Genomic DNA, 24,094 nt, shown 5'->3' with positions numbered 1-24,094 from the left:
GGAAAGAAGCAACTTAGAACTGAGGAGAAATTTCCTGACAGTGAGAGCAATTAAACAGTGGAACAATTTGCCTCCAGAAGTTGTGAATGTTCCAACACTGGAAGTTTTTATGAAGATGTTGTATAACCATTGGTCTGAAGTGATGTATGGTTTCCTGCCTAAGCAGGGGGTGGACTAGAAGACCTCCAAGGTCTCTTCCAACTCTGTTATTCTATTCTATATGTTATGGCTAAAATATATGCTAAGAAATAGTATCAAACATGTAGGCCACAATCTTTTCCCCTTTTATCTTCCAAACCAATTTTTTCCCTTCCCTTTCCCTCCCCTCCCATTATAATCTTCAATTACAACTCCAATTTTACAATGCTGATTTAAAAAAAAAAAAACGGTGCTTGGGAGTAACAAAAGGCTGAATTTCTATCTATCATCTATCAATCTATTTATCTTCTATCTGGCAAAGATTTTCACAGTGGAGATTTTATCATCTTCCTTCTGAGCAGTATCATATACAAGTTAAAACTCTGCTGTGGATTGGTTTATGTGGGTAAAACCAAGTGCCAAATAAAATAACACATAGTTACAGTTGGGAGGGATTGCTCCTTGGAGTGAAGAAGAATATCCTGTGGCATCTAGTACAAATGCATTCCAAGATATCTATTCTCAAGTTCCCTGGATTCATAGCATTACAGAAAGATAAGAAAAGAAATTTAAGGCATCAAATTAAAATAAAACAGGATTCTGTAAGGAAGCTTTTCTTTTTCTTTTTCCCTTTGGGAAAGTGAGGGGTAAATATGATAGCATATGATAAAATCACAGCAACGGTTGGCATACAATTCCATTATCCAGGAGGGCAGATGAATTTTCAAGAGGGAAAAAAATAATTTAGTCCAAGTTAAATTTGTCCAAATAGTTAAAGAATCCAGGGTGTTATAAATATGGATGCAGTTGAATTGGAGGGACGCAGTGGCTCAGTGGCTAAGACACTGACCTTGTCAATCAGAAAGGTTGACAGTTCAGCGGTTCAAATCCCTAGCACCGTGCAGCGGACTGAGCTCCCATTATTTGTCTTCTGCCAACCTAGAAGTTTGAAAGCATGCAAACAAATGCAAGTAGAAAAATAGGAACCACCTTTGGTGGGAAGGTAATAGTGTTCTGTGCACATTCAGTATTTAGTCATGTCAGCCACATGACCATGGAGATGTCTTTGGACAGCGCTGGCTCTTTGGCTTTGAAACAGCCCCTAGAGTCAGGAATAAGTAGCACATATGTGCGAGCGGAACCCTTAATTTTAGTTGAATTGGGCTGCTTCTGCACTGGCTTTTGGTTCCATCCAGGGCCATCTTTTGTTCACTCATTTCTAGGTAGCATTTTTATGATATTATCATCCAAATGTTCTACTTTCTCACGAAGTAAAATTGCTGAAAATCCCACCCTATAGAACATAGAATGAACTGGACCCCATTTCATTAAGAACCAAAATGGAAGGGTATGACACTGATTTTTAGGTACCATTGTCTTTCGAATAACAGAATATAATATCAGACTGGAAGGGACCTTGAAGGTCTTCTAGTCCAATACCCTGCTCAAACGGAGACTCAATACCATTTCAGACAGTTGGCTGTCCAGTCTCTTCTTAAAAGCCTCCAGTGATGGAGAACCCACAACTTCTAAAGGCAAGTTGTTCCAGTGATTGATTGTTCTCACTGTTAGGATATTTTTCCTTAGTTCTAGGTGGATCTCTCTTTGATTGGTTTCTCGTCCTGCCTTTGTATGCTTTGGAAAATAGGTTGACCCCTCCCATTCTTTTTGGCAACCCCTTAGATATTGAAACGCTACTATCATGTCTTCCCTGGTTCTTTTTTTCACTAAACTAGCCATATCCAATTCATCAAACCGTTCATCATATGTTTTAGTCTCCAGGCCCTTAATCATATTTTTATTCTTCTCTGCACTTTTTCCAAAAAATGTTTTGGAAACGTTTTGGTGTGGTGACCCAAACTGGATGCTGTATTCCAGGTATGGTCTTACTAAGGCTTTGTAAAACAGTACTAGAACTTCACATGATCTTGATTCTATCCCTAAATACATCCTTTACTAGAACATTAAGAAGCACAGTCTGATTCACCTGTTATGTAACTCTGCCATGTACCTATTTTAATCAGGGGGGGGGAATGAACCACGGCTCCCCGAATGCACCACGGCAAAGGCAGAGCCTCGGTGCAAGGCAAGCGGAGGAGCGTGCATGAAGAGGAGCGTTGCGTGGCATTCTGGGGGATGCAGTTCCAAGTAATGCTGAGATGCGCATGTGTGAGGAACATGTCTGCCGAGCTCACCGCTCAGACCCCATACAAGAGAACGACTAGAGAAGAGGTGAAACCGAGCTCGGGAATTGAGCTGGAGAGAGGGCAAGGCACGAGTGATTTATAGGGGAACTGGTGGCGGCAGTGAATGGGAGCGATATCGCTCTCCAAGGCTGCCGTTTGTGGAAGACGCCAACGCCGTTCGGAGGACGCCACGGCTCAGATATTTGGAAGACACCGCGGCCCAGCTGTTCTGTGGAGCCCAGACCTTGCTGCGACCGCCGCCCTGAGTGCCATGACCGCCGCTTCGCCGCTCGCCGGCTTGGCCACTTTGGAAGAGTTTGGAGGACCCTTGGGGGGGGGGGCTTGCTGGCTGCTGCTGCTTTGTTTGCTTGGTTACCACGCCCACTATTTCCTCCACTCCAGCTGCCGCGGCCAACTTTTACTGTTGAGAAAGAATGGGTCTGTGTTTCTCAACCACCGTGGGGCTGCTTCATCTGCTCTATCTGTCCCAACCCCCATGGCTCAGCTGCTCTGCCATTCGGAGGAGCCTCGACCCTGCCGCCATTCTTCCTGCTCCGACTCCAATTGCTACGTCCGCCTCTTTACCTGACTCAGCTGCTTGGAGGAGCTTTGGGGAGTTTCGAGGGGCTTGCGGACTCTACCGCTACTTCATCCGCACTGGATGACCCGCCCACCATTCTACCACTTTGGCCGCTACGGACGAGCTGCGACCAAGTTCTGCTGTTTGCGGGGGAACGAGTCACCGCTTTCTATCTGCTTCGGCCGCCGCGACTGGTCTTGTTGTCCGAAAGAGCCAGTCGCTTTTCCACCTAACCCAGCCACCGCGACCGCCATTTCATCTGCCCAGCTGTTACGATCTAGCCCTACTGTTTCTGGGGAGCCATCGACCTTGCTGTCTTCCACTTACTCTGGACCCCATGACTGCTATGTCATCTGCAGTCCTGGCCCTGTTTTTCTCCTTCTGGACTACAACGAGAATTGGAGGGGGGGAGGCTTTGAACTTGCCTCCTGTCTCAATCTGGTGCTTATGCCCCCCCTCCATCTGCAGCTATTCCACTCATCACGGACTCTGGAGCCTTGGCCCTCTGTGGTTCTTTTCGGGACTTATAGGAGGGAGAGGAGTGGAGGAGCTCTCCCTCCTTTTCCATCATTGTTTCCCATCTTATAATTGCGCAAATTTACTGACTGAGCCTAAGTTCTCCGCAATTTTTATGGATGTAGGTGTGTATGGTATGATTGCTGATGCTTGTACCCACTTTTATTTAATTTATATTATCTACTGTATTCCATTGTATTTTGTACTTTTAATTGACTCTTGTGGGGACTGTATGAGTGAGCGACTGTGGTATGTATGAGAGGACTGGGAGTACAGCCTGGTGCCTCCTCCACTGAGTACTGAAGCAGAAGTGGTAGTGGGCCCAGGCCTACTTCTCGTCCTAGAATGAATGATATAAATGGCCTGCCGGAGAGAACGGAGGCTAAGGGGGGGGGAAATGGGGTCTACGGGCACGGGGATGGGCCGGCGCATTCTGGTCATGGTTGGGAGAGGCAGGTTTGACGGGAGCTATAGGGCTAGCCATTACCGGGGAAGGAGGGTTCGCTACGTCACAGCGATCCCTCCTTCCGGCCCTGTTAGCTCCACTTCAGGACCAGATGGCGAGAGTTGTCAGGGCCCTGGTCTCAAGCTGTTGTTGCTAAATGCCAGGTCTGTGGTTCACAAAGCTCCCCTCGTCCGGGACCTAATATTAGACAAGGGGGCAGACCTGGCATGTATTACTGAGACCTGGCTGGGCCATGAGGGAGGAGTCCCCCTCACTGAAATGTTCCCAGAAGGGTTTCAGGTGCTACATCAGCCAAAGAAGGGGTGGGGGAGTGGCAGTCATCATCCGAAAGTCCCTAGTTCCTCGTAGGATCCCTGCTCCGGAGATTGTCAGGTGTGAGTCCCTCCTGGTGAAGTTGGACCTTGGGGGTCAAATGGGTTTGTTGCTAATGTACCTACCTCCCAAGAGCATTGCAACAGCCCTGCCTGTGCTCCTCGAGTCAGTAGTCAAGCTGGCAGTTGAGTTCTCCAAGCTTGTAGTGCTGGGGGATTTCAACCTGCCGTCGCTCGGTGATCGCTCTGACGGAGCGCAGGAGGTTATGGCTTCCATGACAGCCATGGACTTCACCCAGGTAATTCAGGGTCCGACTCATTCAGCGGGCACACGCTCGACCTCATATTTCTCTCGGAGCAGTGGAGACGTGATCTTGATTTGAAGGGCATCAAGATCTTGCCCTTGTCATGGTCAGATCACTTCCTACTGAGGCTCGACTTTTGGAAACCAATCCCCCACTGTAGGGAGGGGGAACCGATTAGGTGGTTCTGCCCCAGGTGCCTGATGGACCCTATGGGATTTCAGATGGTGCTTGGTGAGATACCTGACTCTCTGGCCCACAGTCCGGCAGAGTTCTTGGTCACTGCTTGGAATATAGTGGCGGCGGAGGCTCTAAACCGGATTGTGCCTTTACGGCCTCTCCACAGCAGTGGATCCAGGAGGGCTCCTTGGTTCATCGAGGAACTCTGGGAGATGAAGCACCAAAAGAGATGCCTAGAGTGACGTTGGAGGGCTAGTAACTCCGAATCTGACCGAACACAATTAAGAGTCTTTATTAGGACTTATCTAGTGGCGATACGGGCGGCAAAATGTGCGCATTTTTCCGCTCTTATTGCATCCGCAGAATCTCGCCCAGCCGCCCTGTTTAGGATAGCCTGCTCCCTCTTGAAAGGGAGGGATGCGGATGAACCCTTACAGGGTTCATTTAATTTTTATTTTTACTATTTTTCATTTTTAATTTTAATATAATTTAATATAATTTTCATTTTTACTATTTAAAAATAGTAAACACTATTTTTAAAAGCAAGAACAAGCTTTTCTGTAGGTATAAAAGATTGCCTGAGAGCCAATTTGGTGTAGTGGTTAAGGCATCTTGCTAGAAACTGGGCAGCTGTGAGTTCTAGTCCCACGTTAGGTATGAAAGCCAGCTGGCTAAAGTTGGGCCAGTCCAGAGGTGGTATTCAGCCATTCTCTCCGGTTCGGGGGTACAGGTAGCATCAGCTGCCCATCTGCCCCAAGGTAATGCACAAGCACTGTGCATGTTCAGAAGGCAATGCACATGCACAGATAAGGTGCATGCACTCACATTTGTGAACCAGTAGGGAAGGTAAGTGTATCCCACCCCTGGGCCACTCCCTCTCTCTCAGCCCTAGGATGGAGGCAATGGCAAGCTTCTGAAAAAGCTTGCCAAGCATATTTAAGGGACTTGCCCAGGCAGCCTCTGCAAATTGGACATGACTGAATGGAAGGGACAGGAAGTTAATTATCTAATAGCATCTGCAGTCTGGCCATGATTCCTTCTCCTTCATGCTGTGAATTGGTTAAAGGATGCAATTGGGGCAGCAATTAAATTATTTCCTTAATGATCTAATGCCAATTAGAGCACCAACTGTATAGCTGTTTTAATCTCATACTGGAAATGAGCAAAGCTATTGAGCAACAGAGAAAATCAGGGATTCCCCCACCACCCCAAATTCATGATGTGTCTGATCTAATTTGCTTCATTGTAATCATCTTGGGAAGCCAATCAAACAACTTGCATATTCTAGAGCAACAAACAGAGCAATAGAGATGCTAGCACCCTACACGATACCTACAGGTCAGTTAGTGTTCTATATAGCATAAAAATCCAACCCTATTGTTTTGCCTTCTTTACAGTACTCAACTAAAACAGTTTATTTAACGACCATTCGAAGTTACAACGCCAGTGAAAAAAGTCACTTATGGCCATTTTTCACAATTCTGATCATTGCAGCTATCCCATTGTCACATAATCTAAATTCAGACAGTTGATTCATATTTATGATGTTAATAATGTCCCAGAATCATGTGATCACATTTTGCGACCTCCTGTCAAGCAAAGTCAATGGGGAAAGCAGATTGACCTAACAATTGTGTTTCTAACTTAACCAATGCAGTGATTCATTTAATCACCATGGCAAGAAAAGTGGTAAAATGAGGGAAACTCACTTAACAAATGCTCTGCTTAGCAACAGAAATTTTGGGCTCAATTGTGGTCATACATTGAGGACTACCTGTATTATGAAAAGCTAGTTGCAGCAGCTCTCAACAAACTTAATAACTATTATAGAATAATTGTTATACAGGAATTTAGATTCAGCCCCAAAATAAAAAGGATTTATTAGGTCAACACAATTGTTTAAAGTGAATGCTTAAATGTCAGCTTATATCTATTATGACAGCTGCAGAGTGCATGTATATATATGTGGCTTAGTGGTTAACACATCTGCCTAATATGTAATACAGCCCAGGTTCGAATCCCAGTAAGGGTATGGCTAGTTGATGAGAGCTAAATAGCTTGAAATAGATCTATACTAGTCTCCCTTTATTTATTTATCAGCACAAATACAACACACACACACACACGTCTGTGTGTGTGTGTGTGTGTGTGTGTGTGTGTTGGATTTTTTAAAAAAGTTAAGTGATTAAAGAGCCATAATGAAGGATTTAAAAATTAATTAATTGAAATTTGTTAAGTGGTAGAGAGACTTAAAGGCACCTCCAGCAGCATCAATGGAACTAATTTTTTTTTTTTTAAAAAAATGATGAAATGATTTGGAGTAAAACTGAAGTGTGAAAAAGCTGAAACAAAGTTGTGTGAGAACGATAGTGATATATCAAAGAGGGGAGTTAGAATAGTGATATAAACAGTAATGTCCAGTGAAAAATGGAAGAAAGGGAAGTTATGAATATTATGAGGATTGTTGAAAGTCTTCTGCTATAGTTGGTACAATTTAATAGGAATATAGTTTTGTTTTAAAGTGGTTCCACAACTTGAATACTGCAAGTTGGGAAAATGCCATTTTTGTTCTTCTCTACAAAGGATAAAGTAACATAATGCAAAAACTGCAGGGGGATTAAGTTGTTATTGTTAAATATATCTGGAAAAAGGTTTGGAAAATTTCTGATTGAAAGGCCACAAGAGGTAACAATGAGCAAAATTTGGGAAAGTCTTTGTGACTTTATAACAGTTAAGGGCTGTGTGGAACTTTGCTCTTGAAAAAAATATGGATACGGGAAAGAAAGTTTACTGTCGGTTGGCTTGGAGAAAGCATATGATGAAGTGAATAGTGTTGAATTTTCACATGTTTATTCTGAACATAGTATTGAAAGCTGGTTGCTGCACACAATTAAGTACGAGGGAACTAAAGCTTGCACGAGAATTAATAAAATACTTAGTGAATGATTCAATGCTGGGCAGGAAGCAAGGAAAGAATATATCCCATCTCTTTGATTGTCCAATGTGGGTTTGAATAAAGGTATAAACACACTTGTGGTGGCATTAGAGGTGTGTTTGATTGAGAAGTGAATTTCCATGTACCTGTTATACAACTGAATTATAAGAGGCAAGAACATCATGTCTGTTGCCTTGTGCTGTACAAAACAAGGGAGATATATTAGATAGATAGATAGATAGATAGATAGATAGATAGATAGATAGATAGATAGATAGATAGATAGATAGATAGATAGACAGACAGACAGACAGACAGACAGATGATAGATGATAGATGATAGATGATAGATGATAGATGATAGATGATAGATGATAGATGATAGATGATAGATAGATAGACATAGATAGATAGATAGATAGATAGATAGATAGATAGATAGATAGATAGATAGATAGATAGATAGATAGATAGATAGATCATTCTAATCCAAACTGAATGAGGATTGAATTATAGAAAAATATATGAAGGTCAGGTGAATGACTTGAAGGAAGAAGTAGGCAAAGAACATGGTCCTCAGCATCCTTAGGTATCATAGTCAATTACTCTAAGGCAAGTTGCATGATAATAGATAAGTACTGTATGCAATGTTAGTATAAAAAGCTTTTTTTGCCCTATACAATTAACCTCACAGGAAGAAGAAATTTAGCCTAGATGTAATCCTATACTATAGGGGTGTCAAACTCACAGGCCATTTACCTCCCAGAGACCTATAAGATCCCACAGACTAGGCCTCCTCCGGATTCCATCTGCCGGTCAATGTTGGCTGGCGACTCCCCGGGGGAGGGCCTTCTCTGTAGCAGCTCCGGCCCTATGGAACGATCTCCCCGTGGAGATCCGGACCCTTACTACTCTTCCGGCCTTCCGCAAAGCGATTAAGACCTGGCTGTTCCAGCAGGCCTGGGGCTGTTGATTTCATCCAGCCCCATCCTGAGCTTCATGAATGTTGTGCAATTTTAATATCTGTTCTTTTTAATTTTTGTATGTTCCCCCTCCCTGTTTATCTATAAGCCGCCCTGAGTCTCTCGAGAGTGGGTGGCATACAAATCCTAATAAACAGTAAAACAAACAGTAAACATCATCACATGACATATTGGGACTTTTTTCTCCTTTCCTAAACTGGACTTGGGCATGGCCAGCATGTGACACATCTGGCCCACGGGCCGCAAGTTTGACAGCACTGCTTTACTACAATAGGACTGTATTTAGCAGCTAGTAATGCTGCTGACAATTGGAGCTGAAACAATCTTGGGTGGTCACAATATTTGAGCACTGTTTTCTAAAGAAGATTAGAGTAGCAAATAAGCTTGGAAGAAGAAGAGGAAGAATGGCAGTCTGTCTGTCTGTCTGTCTCTCTCGCACTCTGAATTAGGGTTGCTTCTAGGTCTCATTTTGTATCAAGTGACATCATTCATAATAGGATGAGAGTTGGTGCCTGGAGTGCGTTTGGACTGAAAATGAGTTTGTGCCAAAACTAGAAATGAGCATCCTTTTGCTTAATCTGTGTCAAACATAAATGGGCTCATCTGGGGGACGTTTATTCCAAATGGAACCTATTTAATTTGGGCTGAGCTATATATTGTTAACATTTCTATAGCACTGAAAAATGTTTAGCTTATTTCATGTTTGATGGACTGCTCCAAAATGGAATACAAATGAATTTACCCTTAAAGCATGTGGGCTAACTATCAGTTGGTAGAATCACATATGTGATTGTTCTAGAATGTTGTTTCTAGTTCTTAATTGGCTCAGTCTACCATCAACACCATTGAGAGATAGCCAATTCTGATTCGCTATATACTGTTTGTAGCTAGTTCTGATTGGCTTTGTCACCCAATGAGAAACAAAAATGTTCCAAACCTAAAACAATGGTAATTGTCAGTAAAAGAGATAATAACAACAGTATCTATGGATCGAAAGATAAGCTTGGAAAAAGAAAGAACCCCCAAGTTAAATTAAATTAACCCTAAGTTAAATAAACAGTTTGGGAAATAACATTCCCATCTTTCTGAAATCTCAAACCAAATTTAAGAAAAAAAACCTTTAAAAAAATCAAAGGATCAAATGTTAAAATGGGCATACAACTGAAAAAGTGTCTCCCTCTTTCTCTCCCTCCAGTTTTAATTCATATATTTATGGTCCTGCATGAAGTTGTGGCAGTGCAAGCTTACCTCTTGCGAACATCAATATGTTTTTTTTAATGAATTTTCTCTCTCACAGCTCCCTGATCCTGAGTCTCAGGTACAGCAAGTTGCCCAACCTAATTGTTGCCCAATCTTTTCTGAGGAAAATTGCTTAACTGCATCTCTAAATCCAGCAAGTTAACTCTTCGGAATCTAATGGTTTCCTTGAGTTTCTCTAAGTCCCCTTTATTTTGTCTTCACTGAAAAGAGATAAAAAAGAGCCTCTTGGAACAGGCCGCGCTTGTACTCAGAGTGCTCCCCCTCCATTGCTCCTGTGAGGAGATGAAAGGAACAATATTTAAAGTTCTCCAACCATAATTGCATGTTTGGTTTGGAGACGGATATGCGTACAGGAAGCGAATCTGCAACATGAGACGAATGTGATGTGTGTCAGGGTAGATGATGTTTACTGATCATGGAAAAGATTGACTTGATGATAGCAAAGGGTTTCCCTTAACTGTGTTAAAAAGGCACCATGTGCTCCTGGTTTAGGGAAAGTTATACTTGCCTTTAGGAAGGAGAAGATGGTTATATCAAGCTAAATATCTGTTCCTATACAGTGATATATGAGTATCCCTTTATTTGCTTTTCCCTAAAGGGGGTGGGTAATGTATGAGTTTGAATCCTTTCCAATTACAAATTTGTCAAAGGCATTTGAAATGCCAGGAGCTACTAGCCCATAGTCCTCATTCCTCATCCAAAACAAATAAGATTCCTCATTCCTCATCCAAAACAAATAAGATTCCAGGCAGGTAAGGCAACCCACCAAGATGGTGGCTGCAGACCCTCTTCAAGGCCCTTTAACTAACAGGGAGGATGTGGTTTGGGTGCTGAACCATTTCTTCCTCTGTGCAGGGATTCAATTCACATTCGATACATGAATAGAAGCTTAGTTATCGCTCATAGTTTGCACTTTTCCAAATTCTGTTCGTAAAACTGGATAGTTTTGTTCACTTTGTTTTGTTTTAAGTTTATGAGGTAAAGTCTGCTTGTGACTGCATTTATTCATTTAAATAATGTACAAAGATCCATTAGGATAGACAAAACAGGTTGTAAAAACTATTTTGTAAAGTTACAAATACAAATGCATGTTTAGGTTAGACATGTGCTCTCCATAACACTTACAAATTATAGTCCAAAGTTTAAAATACATGCATACAGTGTGTACCAAACATCAGGCCCTATTAGGCTATAGATGCTGTAAAGGAGACCATTGCAGTAAAATTGGAAAACATCAGAAAAAATGTTACTGTAAGCAGGAATGTTCAAAGATCCTACATGGAACAAGTAAGTAAGTCTTTAGAGGATGACAATCAGTCTGAACATTTAATATAATGTAATAAATTGTTTTTGAGACTTGATTTTTGGTACATGCTGCATAACAGTTTTGATGAACTGGATCGTATTGCAATAGCACTTAGACTTATATACCTCTCCACAGTGCTTTACAGCATACTCTGAGCAGTTTACAGTGTCAGCATATTGCCCGCAACAATCTGAGTTCTCAGTTTACCAACCTTGGAAGAATGGAAAGCTGAGTCAACCTTGAGCCCCATTAGGATCAAACTGTAGACTGTGGGCAGAGTTTACCTGCAATGCTGCATTCTAACCACTGCACCACCACAAAATTGACAGATTTGCAAAGATGAGAAAATGAGAGATTAGAGATTCGGAAGAGTGGGGGAAGGAGGGAGGGAGAGGGAGAGCACTACGGTGGACTTTCTCAGTATATGACTTGTTTCCATTAGGTAGTCTATGGCTGCATTTTCCAATCTCTCTAGTATAGAAAGGATGCAGCATGCACAATTTGTGTGATGATGAAGCATCTCCAAAGCTTTAGGAACAGCCTCAATGGTTTTTCTACCTAAACACCATTTTTTTTAGATTAATCAATAGAGATAACCAAAGACAGTCAGAAAATGAGAGCTAACACTTTTCAATCTCTTGCTTTACACAAATTTGATTTAATTCTCACTTAAAGTGATCTAAACCAGAGGCCATCACTATATATAAGGCAGCAGGTTCTACTAAAATCCACTTATTTTCATATTGGCAATCAGTTTCATTGAGAAAACTTTTTTTTTTCATTCTGTGGCAGAGCTATCCAGTTAAATGCCCTCTCAGACTTGCAGGATGAAATAGTCAGGCGAAACCAGCCAGGGTCACCGTTAATGATGAGAATTATAATCTTAATTGTGGAAGGCTGCTTTGTACTCTGTATAAATATGTGTTTGGTCAATGGCAAGTACACATGACATAAACTATAATCCATGCTACAATAAATGCATTAGCTTTTATAGTGAGACTAACACTTTACCTGCTTCCAGGGCATTTCGTGGTCCAATATCTTGAATAATTTAGATTGTTTTCAAGCATGACTTGTTTATCATTCTTGCTTGACTCCATCATTTCATTAATAAACAAAATACTACCAATTTCAATATAGATGCTTAGGGAACACCTTTTTGAAATGACTATTTTGTTTCCAAATGCTCACTGGCAACTTCTATTTGGTAATAATAAAATTCGGATTCCATCCTGCTCTCAGAATGAACTGAATCATCAGTTATCTTGCTTCTGGTCACCATTCAAAGTCCTTGGTGTTTCTCTTGGAAATCCTAAATGTAATAAGTCATATTACAACAAAAGGATCTATTGGAGAGAGCCCCTTCTGCTTTGCGTGACTTACAAAAAGGCCTCAGACATGGCAATACCATAAATCATTGATGTCACTGCTGCCATCTCCAAGGAAATCCTCAATTTTCCTTTGTTTGTTGGATTGTATCTGGGAGGCCTTAGTGTTTTATTCTATTTTTGTATTATATCTATCGTAGAGTCATTGGTGCTCTCTGAGCTTGAAGCAAGTTCAGAAAGCACTAAGGACTCTATTGTTCAACGCTGAGCTACGTACAGTATATTCTCTTCTATATGTATTGTACAGGTAGTCCTCAACTTACAATAGTTTATTTAGTGAGCATTCCAAGTTACAAGGGCATGAAAAAAGTAACTAATGACTGTTCTTCACACTTACGATCATTGCAGCATCCCCATGGTTACACGATCAAAATTCAGATGTTTGGCAACTGGTTCATATTTATGATGGTTGCAGTGTCTCGGGGTCTTGTGATCAGCTTTTTGACCTTCTGACAAGCAAAGTCAATGGGGAAGCCATATTCACTTAACAACCATATTAGTAGCAATAGCACTTAGACTTATATATTACTTCACAATGCTTTACATCCCTCTCTAATCGGTTTACAGTGTCAGCATATGGCCCCTAACAATATCGGTCCTCATTTTACCCACCTCAGAAGGATGGAAGGCTGAGTCAACTTGAGCCAATCAGAATCAAACTCTTGGCTGTGGGCAGAGTTAGCCTGCAATACTGCATTCTAACCACTGCACCACCACATCTCTAGTAACTTAACAAATGCAGTGATTCACTTAACAATTGCGGTGAGAAACGTTGTAAAACAGGGCCAACTCACCTAACAAATGTTTCACATAGAAACATAAATGTTGAGCTGAATTGTGGTCGTAACTCAAGGGCTACCAGCACTTTGAAGGAGTTTTACCTATTTTATGTAAATTAAAGTAAATTAAACAATGTGAATTAAAACTTCCTCTCTAGAACCTGCTTTATTGGCAGCCATAGAGATCACATAAATTGCCCTTTTTTGGTTTAAATAAAAGATTTTCCTGCATTTCCATGGATCTTTTCATTTTGCAAGTATGCTTTTCATACTTGTGTGGTGTTTTGTCATGAGAAATAGTCCAAGAAAAATCCCTCTGGGGAAATCTGAGGTAGGAAAGGTCTTATTGGAGAGTTATATTATGATAGTTACTGTACTTTTAAATTTGCTGAGAGTCTTGGAGCCCATTAGTTGTGGTTTATATGGTTGATAATAACAAAATGACATTCCTGAAGGGTTATTTGTCTGCAAATGATTCACTGTTTTCCATAACAAGGAAATACCACTTATCAACCAATCACCTCTACTTATTAACCCTGTTGAAATTTTTTTGCTGTTCACAATGAGGATAATCCATTAGTAAAATGATATCCAATTTTGGAATTGTGAGTTTCAAAGGCCTAGCAGAACATCTGTGTTATAAATCCCTCTTTGGAAGGGCTTACATGCTAATATATAGTGTTGCTTAAACATGGACAGTTTGTGTGTTTTTTCCCCCCTATGGCTTTTGAGCTATCTAGTTCTCTGCTAATTATAAAGTGTCATCAATGCATAAAGTGGAGAAACATGGCACAATATTGTATACAACTGTGTTATAACACTTTCCTTCCAGCAAAGAATTATTTACAGCCATATATAAACCACATTTTTTTTAACAAAGTGAAATTTAAGAAGCCATTAGGAAGAAAAACTAGCTTAGTGGTCATTGAGAAAATACTATGATTTTGTGGAACCACAATCTCAATCCCAACTTGGTTGATTCATTCTTTAATTATTCTTGAACAGAGTGAAAGAAAAAAAGACAAAAGAACTGAACACAAAGTATTTTATTGAGCCAAACTCCAAGTTGGGTCATTTATCGTTCTTTTCAAACTTTAACATCAGCCAATCTTCATCGTACAAATACTGTACCTAATATATTACATACAGAATTGAAGATCTGAGTGAAGGATTCATTCATTTTGAATGAAAATGGGAAATAATTTTCAATAGTTATGCATTATGCATGTACAAATGGCAATCTGGTTTTTCTGAAATTAGTGCCATTTTAATTGTAAAGGGTAGTAACATATCTAGAAACAATTTATACTTCTTTGACTGAGAAATTCCAAAAGGGATATACTGTGTATGTTTCCATAAGTACATCAGAAGATTTTTTATACTGACTCTGCCTTGGCCTATCTATAGCAGGGGTCCTCAAACTTTTTAAACAAGGGGCCAATTCACGGTCCCTCACACTGTTGGGGGGGCTGGACCAGCTGGGTGGGCTTGACTAGGTGGTCATGTGACTGGGTGGGTGTGGCTAGATCATGTGACTAGGTGGGTGTGACCAATTTAACAGTCCATTAAACAATGCACACAAATTAAACTTTAATTTGTTTTGCTCCTGGGAGTGTTTTATTTGCTTTTGTTTGCATGTTGCTCTTTTGGTTGATTTTTCTTTTTACTAGATTGTTTTTTCAATTGTTTAGCAGTCTAGTGGTCTACTTCAGGAAACTCAATTTTGCATAAGGTGACCAGACGTTCCGCTTTCAGCGTGACAGGCACGCTTTTGTACAATTTGTCCTGCGCCCCATGCAGTTTTCAAAAAGTCCCACTCCCCAGCCCATCAGCTGTTGCTCGCTCCCCCGCCCATCCACATGCTTTCAGTGGGGTGCATGCTGGGAGGAATCTCTCCTGTCCTCCCAGCACGCACACCACTGATTAAACTGCTCTTTTTCACCCGCAGCAGAGATCGGGCGGGTGAGAGGAAGCGCTTTAGGCAGGGAGGTGCGTGCCAGGAGGAGAGGAGAGATTCCTCCCAGCACGCACCCCACTGATTAAAGCGCTTTCAGTGGGGTGCGTGCTGGGAGGAATCTCTCCTCTCCTCCCAGCTCCCTTTCGCCTGCAGCAGAGATCGGGCGGGCCAGAGGAAGCACTTTAATCAATGGGATGCGTGCAGGGAGGAGAGGAGATATTTGTCCCTGCACGTAGCCCACAGATTAAAATACTTGCTTTCGCTCACCCGAGCTCTGATGCCGGCGAAAGAAAAGTCCTTTCCTTCGCCTGAATCCCACCCGAGCTCTGATGCGGGCATCAGTGGGCTGCGTGCAGGGAGGAGAGATTCCTCCCAGCACGCACCCCACTGATTAAAGTGCTTTCAGTGGGATGCGTGCAGGGAGGAGAGGAGATATTTGTCCCTGCGCGCAGCCCACTGATTAAAATACTTGCTTTCGCTCGCCCGAGCTCTGATGCCGGTGAAAGAAAAGTCCTTTCCTTCACCTGAATCCCGCCCGAGCTCTGATGCGGGCATCAGTGGGGTGCATGTAGGGAGGAGAGGAGAGATTCCCTTCTGCACAAGCCCCCCCTCTTCTTTAGAAGAGCCAGAAGCATTAGGGGAGGGGGCTTTGCGCATCCCCCCTCCCCCGAAGCCCCACGCCTTACAGCAGCCCCAGATCACCAGTGGCATCGGACTCCAGCTCCCATCCCAGCCCTCTGCACAGGGTGACGCTTGCAAAGGAGAGATGCGAGAGGCACTGGGATTGGTTAGAATCGGATGAAGCTTGGCTTTGGAAAGGTTGGGGGGGCAAGCGAAAGTGAAAGCCCCATAGAGTGGCGCCACCAAGAAGAGTTTTGCAGTGTTCCACGGCCCTCCCCCCTCGGGAAAGGAGGGTTGGGATCACAGGCACCTGACTCTATTCGCTTTGGGTGTGCATCATAATGTTGTAAGCCGCCCGGCGTTACCTGTGTGTGAGGTGGGCTGCCCTATGCATTTGCGTGTGTGCGTGGGAGAGAGAGAGTGAAAAAGAGAGGGAGAAATAATTATATTAATTAGATAGATCAGTGTTTCTCCACCTTGGAGATTTGAAAGTGTGTGGACTTCAACTCCCAGAATTCTGGGAGTTGAAGTCCACATACTTTCAAGTGTTCAAGGTGGAGAAACACTGAGATAGATGATAATGAGATGAGGGAGGGAGAGGGAGAGAGGGAGAGAGGGAGAGAGGGAGAGAGGGAGAGAGGGAGAGAGGGAGAGAGGGAGAGAGGGAGAGAGGGAGAGAGGGAGAGAGGGGGAGAGAGAGTGAGAGTGAGAGAGAGAGAGAGAGAGAGAGAGAGAGAGAGAGAGAGAGAGAGAGAGAGAGAGAGAGAGAGAGAGAGAGAGACCATAACTAGATAGACAGTTAGGCAGGCAGATAGATGGATGGATAGAAAGAGAGAGAGATAGGTAGGCAGGCAGATAGATGGACAGAGAGAGAGAGAGGGAGAGAGGGAGAGGGATACCATAACTAGATAGACAGATAGGCAGGCAGATAGACAGACAGAAGGAGATAGAGAGACGGAGAGATGCCATAACTAGATAGACAGATAGGCAGGCAGATAGACAGACAGACTGATGGATGGATAGAGAGAGAGGATATGTATAATTAAGGTGACCAGACGTCCCTAGCGAGGCCGCAGGCTGGCACTAACCGCTGCGGCCTAGCTTCCTCCCCCCCCCATCAATGGTGACCCTCTTTACCAATCTGAAAATCTGGTCACCTTAATTTTGCAGCAATTCTTCTCAGCCCCAAGGAGTTTACAATCAACAAGTCTCTCTCTGTCTCTCTCTTTCTGTCTCTCTCCCTCTGCCCCCCCTCTCTTTCTGACTCTTCCTCTATCTTCTGGAGGTGGGGAAGGTGAAAAACAGGCCATTTTGGGCCTTCTAGGGCCCTGTGCACCCCGTTTTTACCTTCTCCACCTCCAGAAGCATTCTGCAGGCAAAAAATGGGCAAAACAATTTGCATTTTGGGCAAAACTGGACCATTTTTGCCTCTTTTTTGGTCTCCTGGGGAATCTGTGCACCACATTTTTCACCTCCCTTGCCTCTAGAGTTTCTAAGCAGGCCAAAATTATTGGCCTTGCCTTTCAGTTCCAGTCTGCGGTGCTCACGAAGGTAAGTCCAGTCTTGGCCAAAGGGTGGGTGAGGCGATGTGGGGGGGCAGTCTCGTGGTCTTGTGCGGGCTGGATTAATGGCTTCGGCAGGCTGCATGTGGTCCATAGTTTGAGGACTCATGACCTATAGCATTGCTAGCTTGATCAGCTGAAACTCTCCAATGGTTCCAGAAGAGTATTTTTCAGCCCTATCTGAATCTGAAATTCAAAAGGTGAATTTTGTATACAATACCTATAACTTCTACTTTTTCTTCTAATTCACCCTGTCAAAGAAATCTCAGGAAGTACTGTATGGGTTTCCTCTTAATGATGACTATCCTATCTTATATTCAAGACAAGAGTCTGTTTCAAGAATTTGGAATTGAAAGGATTTCTGCAAAATTGCCATTGACTTATACTTTCTACCCAGTGGCTTATTTTGGCAGCTGAATGCAAGTGGCTCTATATATGTATTGAATAATGCAAAGCTATTTCATATACTTTCAACAGTTGTTATAAATGGTTTTACCCATGAATAGAGATATTATGATAAGCTACAGCGAGCAAACAGTCTTCTGTTTGCATTTTTCTAAAGAAGGGGCCCAATGCTGTAGAAAGCAAGTTTGAGAAAATAAGGAATGTTTTTATGTTGCCTTACTGTTTAAATATTTGTGGCATATATGATAAGATCTCCCCCCTCCCCCAAGACCTGTGACGTTCGGCATGTATATTTGTTTGAACAACTGGGTCATTTCTAGCTTCCGTGATGAAATGAAACAACAGAGGGTAACAGACTATGGCCACCTGTATCTGTATTCAAAGTTAAAACAGGAACAATATATGAAGTTCAGTGAGCAGAAGGGGAGTCTAGATGCTTCTGAAAGTTATAAGAATTTGGGCTATCAAGCAAACGTAAAGAAATGTGAAATGGTATTCAATAGGTCACACAAGTTCAAAAATAATGGATGGCATTTTTTTTTTTTGCGAGACTCAGAAAAGGGTTATTATTGCAGATAAAATATTCATGTGAAAGAATCAATGTTAACAGAGGATTTAAAAGTATATTAGAAGAGGGAAAGTGGAAATTTCAAGGACAGTGCTTCAAAACGTCAAGACAATTTACTGTCTTCTGTCCACACGCTCACAGACACAATTTTAATTGTGCAAAAATATGGAAATTAATTTGTTATCCCCATCCCCAGTTCAGCAGCTTACAATGTGTGTGTGATCCTGGAGGATTTTAAAACAAGACTTATGTGGGTCAGAATTATCTTTAATTTTAACCTCTTTTTCTGTATTTTAATTGGGAGAATTTAGAGTCTGGACTTCCAATAAAATTAATTAATAATTTCTATGCTTAAGTCTGATTTTTTAAAATTCTCTTCCTGCTGATTGTAACCAGTGTCTCTGACCATTTCTGTAACATTGATTAGAACAACTTTGAAAGCAACAGAAAATAACGGTTGCCAAGCCTTATCATTTTAACCGTCAGTTCTGTTCTTCAATTTTCCCTTTCACAGTTATCCATAAGCATACCCTAGATTGGTTTGTAACATGGAATCCCACACCACTTATTTTATGAATGAATCATACACCAATGAAGCTTTCCTTGTAGATCTGTCTGTCTTGTTATGTTAGAGCATGAAAAACTTCCAGCAAAAATATTTCTACTATACACCACCTGTATTCACACCTCTGTTGACAGAAGGAACGAGTCTCTACATTGAAACACCTAGAAGGACTGGTGTTTGATTTGCATTTCTGAAAAAAAAAACCTGATATCTTAACATAGTAGAAAGGAATGATAGTGTTTGCAAAGCAATGTAAATTTAAATAGCGCTGTAATAGTAATTACTATTGAAACATATATATTGTGCTATAATTATGTATTTATTAAATACATTTATTAAATACAAAGTTAATAAAATAAAATATATTATATTATAGTTAAAATACAATATATTTTATTTTCTATAAAAATAGTTTTTATTTGCATCCTGTATTTGTGTACACAATTGATATTTTTATATGTTATGTGACTTCTAAATGACATATTGTATATTAGCTAAAAGCATGATTAGCAAACATGATTTTCTTTTAGACTAATAAAGTGATAGCACTTTACTAATATTAATTATTTACTAATTTAACAATATTTATTAATGCCAGTCACATTGATGTCTTTTCTTTGTTTGCTTTTTCTTTTATTGTTCTACTTTATTTTATTGTTCTACTATTTTACTTTTGCTTTGTTTAAACTTCATTTTGATCTTTTTATTTATTTATTTATATATAAATAAATAAATTATATATATTTATATATATATAAATATATAAATAAATTTATTTATATATATATATATATATATATATATATATATATATATATATATATATATATATATATATATATATATATATATATATATAACAAATATACATATATATATTTGTTGTAAGCCACCTAGAGTAGCCTCGTGGCAAGATAGACAGGAAATGAATTTAATAAGAATTATAAGAAGAAAGTCTTTGGGTGCTATATCATTTCTGCAGTTGAATCCTGAAACTGTTCCTCTCAGATGGCTCCACCTACTCAGCTCTGTGGCCCCATCTTCCTTATGGCTCCAGCTCCGCCTACTTTTCTTTTCAAAAACAAAATAGAGAAAGTGTTGAGATCATGGTTTTTTGAATTCTTTTCAATCCTTTTGTTCACAGCGTTCATAAAAGGCACAGATATTTTCTTCACTCTAATGAAGTAACTTGTGTCTATATTCCTGTGTGTGCACTTTCTCCTCAGATACTTAATCATGATGTGTCCATACCTGTTGCTTTTGTGGGTGTATATGTGGGAGTGTGGGAAGATGCACGCATGTTGCCTTTACGTGTGTATTTCTCCTTTCTGTTCCTGTTATGTTTGTGAATGCACTGAACAAACATAGGGAAGAATGCATATGGTCCACTGCAGTGATGAGATTCAATTTTTTTTACTACTGGTTCTGTGGGCGTTGTTTGTGGGCGTTGCTTTGTAGGCGTGTCAGGGGAAGGATACTGCAAAATCCCCATTCCCTCCCCACCCCACTAACCCTCCATTCTCCTGTTCAGGGCAACAAAAGAAAATCAGCTAGTCAGAGCTGACATCCAGTGCTCCTACCACCTTTTATACCTGACATCTGGGACGTAGCGGGGGCAGGGCCAGCCTATTTGCCGGTTCTCCTAACTACTCAAAATTTCTCCAAAACTGGTCAGAACTGGCTGAATACCACCTCTGGTCCACTGTGGTTTCTGTGAGCAGGAAGGAAGAAGACTGAAGATAAAGCAGCTGACAGCATTTTGATATCCAGCTGCCACTCTTATAGGGCTGTATTAGGTGATTGATTGATCAATAGATGGATGGGTGGAATTCTTTTCTCTGATCCATTTTTTAAACATGATGTTTATCAGATTTTTTCACACACTAAATAAAAGCTGTGATGGACATACTGATAGTCCTTGACTTATGACTAGAATTGAGACCAGAATTTCCATTGCTAAGTAAGCTGGCTGTTAAGTGTGTTGCATCCAATTTTATGACCTTTTTGGCCACTCTTGTTAAGCAAAGCATGGCAATTGTTAAATGAATCACATAATTGTTAAGAAAATATGACTTTCCGGTCATTGGCTTTGCTTGTTGGAAGCTGGCTAGGAAGGTGGTAAGTGGTGATCACATGACCCTGGAACACTGCAATCATCATAAATAGATGTTGGTTGAGAAGTCTCCAATTTCTTATTGTGGGGATGCTGCAATGGTCATAAGTGTGAGGTCTGGACATAATTCACTTTTTTCAGTGTCATTGTAATTTCAAAAGGTCATTAAATGAATGGTTGCAAATCAAGGATGATTGGTGGTTTCAAATCACTTTACATAATTTGTGTCCAATAATTCTATTGCGTTAGAAAGAGTAAAAACAGAAGGTTTTGTGCTTCAAATGATACAGAGTGCACTCTATACATTGTGTAGCATTGAGAAACCCCATTGTTGTGATACATTATAATTGTTTCGCATTTTATCATCCACATGGACATGAATTTTGATTAGTGGAAGTTAATGAAATTCCCTTAAGTTTGTTATTTGGCCCAGGACATGAAATTGTAGATAGTCATGCATTTCTTTGCATTTAAATTCATTTATCTAAAATGATAGCAGCGAAGGGCACTTGCTAAGCCTTTATAAAAGAACAACAAACAATCCCAATGTGGGCAAGAATAAGATAATGCCACCCAACTTCCTTTCGTGTGATTTGTCATCTTCAAGAAAAAAGAACTTTGCGTTCAGGTAGGAAGAAAATAATAAAATATCTACATTTTCTATAATCTCTAAAGCCTTTTATCAATGCTGAAGTTGTTTGAAATATATTGGTGTGGATTGTTAATTTGGCTCCTTTTATGTCAATATTGATTCTGACCACACCTTATTCACATGCTGTGGAAGACTTTTATGTACTAGCATGTGATTTTTTTTACCCTTGTAAATAAGGGACTGTACATATTTGTCTTTCTTTCTTTCTTTCTTTCTTTCTTTCTTTCTTTCTTTCTTTCTTTCTTTCTTTCTTTCTTTCTTTCTTTCTTTCTTTCTTTTCCTCCCCCTTTCTCCCAATTGGCAGCTATTAAATCAAGTGCTTCTTTATCGTGAGCCATCTTCCCCCTTCTCTGTACCTTTTGATCCCTAAAGAGAATTGAATGAAGAAGTACAGATAGTCCTCAACTTACAACAGTTCGTTTAGTGGCACTGTTTGACCGGCACTGAAAAAAGTGACTTATGACTGTTTTTCACATGACCATTGCAGCCTCCCCAGAGTCACGCAATCAATATTCAGAAGTTTGGCAACTGACTCATAATTATGATGCTTGTGGTATCGCAGAGACATGTGACCTTTTGACAAATAAAGTCAATGGGGAAGCCAATTTCACTTAACAACTGTGTTCCTAATTTAATAACTGCAGGGATTCACTTAACAACTGTGACAAGACAGGTCATAAATTGGGGAAAAATTCACTTAACAACTGTCTCGCTTAAGAACAGATATTTTGGGCTCAATTTTGATTGTAAGTACAGGATTAACTTAACTGTTTGACCTGGTTAATGCATTTTGTAGCCAAGATATCATTTGAATAGTTAAAGATACATGATGAGTTGCAATGTTTTTCCCAAGTCCCTTTTCAAACAATATGCCATGATAAAAATAGCCACAGGAACAATCCAGTCTAAATTAGGAACAGCTGCTTTTTAATAAATGTGTATTGTCTTGGGCACTTAAAAGATTTCACTCAGAAGACCATATGAAATCTCTACTTCCATAAATACATGCACAGTTTTTTTAACAGAATTAATTAAGTTTCACCAAACTAAACCATTCAATGGTTCATTTGAATCCCTTTAAATAAAATTATTCAGTAAAGTTGTGCTCATTTGCAAACTATCCCAACGTATTAATCCTCCTTCAGTTGTAAATAATTTGCATTGCAAATTATTCTGGAAAATAATGTGCCATTATGCAGTATAGGATAGCATATTTCACACATGTGTTTTCTAGTGTCCTGTTAGAAATGGAAAACTATGACTAATCATTTCTAAACAAGTCAGGATATAAGCAGATGTTGAATTGCCTTGTTTGGATTTGTTTCCCACACCTTAAATCCAAAGAGTCATGGTTTGCATTTAGAACATAGAATTAGAGTTGGAAGAGACTTTGGAGGTCTTCTAGTCCAACCCCCTGCTCAAGCAGGAGACCCTGTATCCAGGAACGTGCAGTCACTAGAGGCAAGGGAGGCAGAGCCTCACCAGTCTCCTCAGGAAAAAGAAAGAAATTTAAATATTTTTTTAAATAATTAAAGCCAAGATAGTTGCTACCAGATTCCAGGTCACAGTGGCTTGGTGTCTGCTTAGTGTTAACCAAAGCAGGAGGCGAGAGAACTCGGGGCCTCTTTTCCATAAGGAATTTTTCGCCTTCTAAAAGTTAATAAAGAGTTAAAAGGCAAAGAAGTTCAGATGGAAAAGAGGCACTAATTCTCCCGCCTCCTGATTTGGAAGCAGCCAATCGTGTCTTCTTGAGCACGCTTACGTTGGGCGGGGCGTGCTTCAGAGGAGAGAGGAGTGGGCGAGAAGGAGGAGGCTGCCTCTTTGCTGCAGACCTGGGCGCTTGGCGGCTCCCGCGATGCAAAGTAAGTGCCCCACCATCCCCGATGCTGCCGCCCGCTGCCCCGGCCTGCTTCTCCAGGCTCCGCGGCTGGAAGTCCCGGATCACCTCTGGGGGAAGGCTGGGTGAGAAGCGGAGCGAAGCTTCTCTGCGGCCTCCCGGCGCTGCCCAGAGGCTCTTGCAGGAGCATGTGTCAGCGGCCGGCGGCCTGGAGCGGCCCCGGCTGTGAGGCAAGGGAGCACTTAAAGCAGCCGCTGCCGCCGCCGCCACCACCCCTCCTTCGCCCGGCGGGGTGGTGGTGGCAGCAGCTGCTTTAAGTGCTCCCTTGTCTCACAACCGGGGCCACTCCAGGCCGCTGGCCGCTGACATGTGCTCCTGCAAGAGCCTCTGGGCAGCGCCGGGAGGCCGCAGAGAAGCTTCTTTCCGTTTTTCACTCAGCCTTCCCCCAGAGGCGATCCGGGACTTCCAGCGGCGGAGCTTGGAG

Source organism: Thamnophis sirtalis, unplaced genomic scaffold (genome assembly GCF_051295495.1).
Source record: "Thamnophis sirtalis isolate CommonGarterSnake01/CBP01778 unplaced genomic scaffold, rThaSir2_p1.2 scaffold_5, whole genome shotgun sequence".
Lineage (NCBI taxonomy): Eukaryota > Metazoa > Chordata > Lepidosauria > Squamata > Natricidae > Thamnophis > Thamnophis sirtalis.
Note: the sequence above shows the minus strand (reverse complement) of the source record.